We start from the raw sequence: 6,218 nt of genomic DNA, 5'->3' as shown, positions 1-6,218 counted from the left end.
GGTCAGGATGGCGTGAAGTCACACTGTAGTGCAGCTCCCGAGGTCTGACTGCAGCATAGAAATACCAGTATGGGGGGTCTGGCAGTAAAGCTGACATGCAAATGTCTTGGTCCTCAGCTGTCCACACTGGGATAAAATAAGATAAGATAAGATAAGATAAGATAAGATAAGATAAGATAAGATAAGATAAGATAAGATAAGATAAGATAAGATAAGATAACCAGTTAGCTGCAACATTAAAACCAGTGACATGTAAAGTAAATGACATTGACCTTCATGTGACAATAAAATGTTCTGTTGGGAGATTTTGGGACCTGGCATTCATGCCGATGTTACTTAGACATGTACCACCCACACAGCGTGACACAGACACGCACACAAAAACGATTTAAAAACAACTCAAAAAACATGAAGAACAGCACAAGGTGTTGACCTGGCCTCCAGATTCAATGGATCTCAAACTGATTGAATATCTGTGGGATGGTCCACAGAGGCCCCTCCCCTCAACCCATAGGACCCAAAGACCCCCACTAACAACATTCTGTAGCCAGACACCACAGGCCCCCCCTCAGAAGGCCCATATCCACCCTCTGGTCAGTCACAGCTGTTTTGGTGGCACATGGGAGACCAAGTACTAAGAAGGTGGTCATAATGTAATGCCTGATCAGGGAAGCTTAGCACCATGACTAGAATTGTCTATGAAAGAATCTCATGGGACCCAATCTTTCTGAGGGCTTATCTTTTGATCTGGTTCTATGTTGTTTCGGTAGAAAATTGTTGATGTTTTTGATTTGCAATTATCACACTCCTCTTTATTGGAGCGTATTCATTGCTGAGGTGCATCCAATCGTGGCTGTGTTTTCAAATTAGGCTCTTTCAGCAACCTTTAGCCACCCCTTTAGCAATAGCCTGTGCCTGAGGTGTACAAGCAAAACTGGCCAATTGTAGCTACAGAAGATATGCCAAGTTTCACTCTCCCCCTCTGAACTCCATGATGCTCTGCACGCACCATGCATTGGTCAAACGCTGCACCGTCACAAGCATCTTATGTGAAAAATACTGCAGTGAAATGTGGGCACAACAAGAATGGCTCTCAGCAAGTACAGCGGAGTTCCCTGCATTTGCACTAAAGAGAAGTTGAAAAAATGGTATGATTTGCCATTGTCACTATTCTGGAAACAGGAAACTACTGGATTGCTCCATCCACTCAAAATACCTCTAAACACCTCTAAAGCTCAAATATACACTGTTGCCCATAAAGTTGGCATAAAACATTTTATAACTCTTCTCTTATAACAATAGTGACAACATGATTTATATAGGGTAGGAATAAAGAGAGGAATGTCTCTGAAAACAAAATTATTCGTCGACCAATAAATGGTTTGGCACATAGCTCCTTGTAAAAAGAAACGGAAATGAAATACGCTCTTAAACAAATGAAATGGTCAGGGTGTACTAGTTTTATCTCTTTGTATCTCCAATCTTTGAATCTCTGAACAACTGTCCACTGCTGATTCTTCCTGTAAAGACACTCAAACAGGAAAACACGCGGGTGAGGAGACGAGAAAGCGAATTAACTTTTCAGTCTTGTTAGTGGATTTTAACAGAATACAGTTTAAACATGTTTGACAGAGTCTGTATATTTTGCTTTATTGGTAGGGTTCTAGTGCATTTTAGGTTTACAGGTGAACATATGATATTTGTCTGAGCCTCAGCTGGTGCAGACAAACTAAAACATGCACGCCCCAAAGTAATCCCATTTTCTGCCAGCCCTCTTGATCGACTCGCCGCTTTGTCAGTGTCCTCCATCTCCTGTCCTCCACCTCTTCTTTCTTCTCTTTAAACCGTCCAAGAATCTCCTCCTCTTTGCTTGGCCTGAGGGTGCGACTAGCTGTTGGTGCCAGTTCCAGGGATAGCAAATGGGAGCTGTAATTATCATTGCTCCACCACTGTCCTGTCAGCGTGCTCGCCAGCAAAACAAGAGGGATCCTTTGGAAGTCCTGATCAAAAGCTCTGGCCTTTGATCGTGATGCAAAAGGAAAAACCAAAACACTGTGCAAAATCAACCAGGAATGTCCCAAAGAGAGACAGACAGAGCTCAAGAGAATGCAAATCACCGCCGTCCAGAAGATGTCCTCAGTTCCTCTTCTGTCGTGACATGTTGATGTCACCAGCACAGGTGTTTGTGCTGTGTTTGATCAGAAGGGAGGTACCGAAGGAATGAGTCATGCGCTGATGTTGTTGTTCAAATGTCTTGAGATGAGATAGCACCTGGTAATTGACGCAGGAGGTCATGTTTCTTGGAAGGCCTCTCACAAGTCTGTTTACAGTCTGATTTAGATGGAAATGCAGGTTAAAACATCTTCACTTCCAAGCATACACTGCATGGATGATGATGAACCGACAAAAAAAAAGGTGTCTCCGGGGAAGGATACTATGAATGCTTCAAAATTCATTTGCAGCAGAGTGACAGAAAAAGTAATAATAGAAACCCCGTTTTGAAGGCCTCAGCCAAAATCTACAGGGGCACAAGTCATGCTGCTTCAGCGACAACAAACCTCAGCCTCTGGAACCTTTGAAACCCTGTGTGGTCATTTTCTCTCACAGTGACTGAAAAGAACTGTGGTGGGTGGGAAAGAAAAAAAAAGAGCCCTTCGCCACTCATAATACCAATCTTATGTATGTAGACGAAAATGGGAGGGATGGGAGGGGTTGTGGGGTGGCAGACGGACTAAGGCACAATTTTAAAGCGCTTATTGAATTGCCATTACAGCTCCTGAGACTAATTGTGGCTGTTGTGTGTCTCTCGGTGGCCTAGGGGGCTCTGGAGTGGCCCTGTATGCTCTTACTCAGTGGGGTTTTCAAACCGAGTGGCCCTGAAAGAGAACAGGACCACCGTAGATCAATGGCAAACCTTTCACTCTTTCACAGGGCCTCGCTAATCCTTCTCATTTGTCTGCCATTTGTTGAGGCACATTCACAGCTCCCTGAATTTAGGATTAGGGCTTGTTTTGTTACAAAAACAGCCCGAGTTATAATGCTGAATAGATGGACTGAAGGGTGGACGACGACGGCTGAGGGTGGATGTGAGTTTTTGAGATGTGCGTGTATGGTTATTAAGCATACACTACGTGAGTCTTGATTTACAGAAATTTGATAGCAACACACATAAACACATTTTACGGTGTTTTATTTAAAATGGTTAACACAGACATTATGTTTTTGTGTGTAAATGGGGGTGACAATTTCATTTCAAACCTTCTGTATGTACAGTAAGATTAGCTTACGTTCAGACACAAAGCAAGGCGAATATGCAGGTGCTACGACTGCATGTAAGTCAACGAAAAGAAAGGTAAGGGCAGGAACAGACAGTTTGGTCCAAACTCTGGAAGAATCCACGGAGGTTGACACAGCTTTATGACTCTCCTTTGCACACAGACACAAGGATGAAGGACAGAGACTGGAGGGAAATTAAAGAGAGAACAGGAGCTTCTGGTGAGGTCAGTCAGTGGCTGAGCTCAACACAAGCACGCACACAGTCACACTCCCACATATGCGGCTAGCTGGGAAACACCTGGCAAGCCTTTGCCTCGCTTTTTTTTTTCCAGAGATGCTCTAGGAGTCAAGCTGAACAAAAGGTATAGTTATGCACAAAACAGTCAGTCTTAAACTTCTATGTGTGGCCTAATAAAGAGGATATACTGTGAATCTCAGGGTTGAAAAGTTTACGGTCTTGATGAGGAAGCGTGTAAAAATAAGGGCAACTATCTTCCTCACATGTCTTTTATTTGACGTGTTGGTGTGTGAAGATGCGAACATTCACACGAAGACGAGAGCGAAGGCAGAGTCCAATGTCCTGAGTCGCCTTTTTGAAAATAAACATTTCATAAGAGAGAGGCAAAAACATGAACCAATTGATTCATCACACAAAATACCTGAAAAAGGCAATACAGTTTCATTACAGCTACAGGTCCCTTTGAAGCCTAGCGTTTTTCTCCAGCGTGCGCTGTCTGAAGCTCAGAGTACGATGGGACAGTCTTGGCAGCCTGATCCGTCTGAGGCCTTCTCATCACTGAGTGGATTAGTGTTCATGTCTGAAGCCACTTAGAAGACCTTAGACAGGGCTGCTGAGTGGCACCTGCGCCACATTTCTCCTTAAGCCCTGCCATGCCACGCCGCAGGTATGTGGTGCCGACTGGACAAACCCGATGTCAGGCATTCTTTGCATGCCTGCAGTCCTGCCAGACACCAGGGGATGAGGTGAAGGGATGGCTAGAAAGATGAGTGTGTGAGAGGAAAGCTGGTCCTCCTTAAAGAACTGGAATATGATGCTTTCTTCCTGAGAGTTACATGACAAATACAATTCCACTGTCTTGTCTGTATGGTAAATAACACCAGCAGATTGTCAGCTTAGCTTAGCATGAATCAAGAAACGAACCAACAGCTAGCCTGGTTCTGAGCAAAGGTTAAAAAATCCATCCATAAACAAACAAGATGTTAATTTGTGAGCACTGAAGTTGTTGGGAAGCATTTTGTTTGAAACTCAGAGCTGAAAGTCATGCTGGCGTCTTCCCCGTTTTCCTGCTAACCTAAGGTAATCCACTGCTAGCTACAGCTTGACAGCAAACATCAGAATCAGAAGGCTTTATTATATATAACGAAAGTTAAAATCACCTCCTCTGTGGTTTTGTATATGAGCAAAAAGAAGAGAGTGTAAAAAACACTGCGAAGAACAGTATATAAAAAACACCCAACAACAACATGACAGTAATAAATAGATCAAAGCAGCAGGAATAAACATGTATGTACTGTATGTATGTGTATATACACTGATCAGTCTGATTAGCTTGGGATCAAGTGAGTTTGGTGCTGTTTTTCATGTTTTTGTAGTTGTTCCTAAACTATTTTGTGTGTGTGTGTGTGTGTGTGTGTGTGTGTGTGTGTGTGTGTGTGTGTGTGTGTGTGTGTGTGTGTCAGGCTGCATCCTGCTGGGGATGGCTGCTGCCATCAAGGAGTGTCATTGCTATGGAGTGGGGGTCTCTGGTCTGGTCTAAGTGGGTGGTGCATGTCTAGGTAACATCCACACTAATTCCAGGACCAAACGTTTCACAGCAGGTTGATCATGTATGTGAGGCCAACACTGCATGGCAGCAGTGTTAAGTATTTATCAAATTTTTAAATTGCACAATTGTAATTCCACACTGACATTGCACGGTCCAGAGCATTCAGTTTGCTGCATAGTGTATGACGGTGTCATCTACTGTCTCATCTCACTCCAGGCTAGATACCTTATCTTATCGTACTCCATTTGATTATTTTATTCCGGCACTTGTTATAACCATAAGTTTATTCAGTGTGCTCTCGGGTGGAGAATTGCAGTGACATTTAGCACATTATGCGAATAGTGTTTTCTAATGTTTTTACCATTTTAATATAATGCAGTACAGTATCAATGCCACAATGCTAACTACAATTACAGGAGAACATATGAAGAACATATAGAAAGGTGTTGTACAAGACTGCATTAAATTGAACCATTTTAATGAAATGGCTGCTAGATATCACTACATGAAGCCCACCCAAATGAACTGACTGGCCTGGCAGACCATTCCCCGACAGAGCATTTCCAGAACAACTTCCCTCCACAATAAATTTGTTGGTAAAGTTGGTCTCGCTTCCAGACTAGCTTCAGCTACCGGCACTGAAGTCCACAATTTTGAAATCTTCCAAGTTGATGGGACACAGATGATGTTGTTTTGTGTGCTTTTAACATACTAGGGAGAGAATACCTGGATATGCACTGTAGATACGTAAATAAATCAAATATATCTCAGGCTTGCTGGTCATTGTAACTTTACAAGTGTTTGGTAAATTTTCAATTACATGAAATTGCAAACCTTGGGCATGTGACCTGTTACAATATAGGTATATGGACAAATGAGAAGAGGATCCCTGAAGGTGGTTGTAGTCTAAAGAGGCTCCTTCTGCACAGTTGGTCAGCTGAGGCCACATGCTGGCCAGCGTCCCAGTCAACATCGTGAGGTTGTCTTTGGCTGTTAGTGACTGGAAAAGACCAAAGTCAGCGCCGCTTCATGCAAAGTTTAAGCTGTGCCAAAGCCTATCCACCCTGCCCCTGAAGCCCCGCTGTGTGAAGTAATTCTTCATGCCAGTGAAAGCAGACGGACTCTGTGTTCTGTCACTGCATGCATGCTGATATT

This window comes from Mugil cephalus, chromosome 6, assembly GCF_022458985.1.
Source record: "Mugil cephalus isolate CIBA_MC_2020 chromosome 6, CIBA_Mcephalus_1.1, whole genome shotgun sequence".
In the NCBI taxonomy this organism is placed as follows: domain Eukaryota; kingdom Metazoa; phylum Chordata; class Actinopteri; order Mugiliformes; family Mugilidae; genus Mugil; species Mugil cephalus.
Note: the sequence above shows the minus strand (reverse complement) of the source record.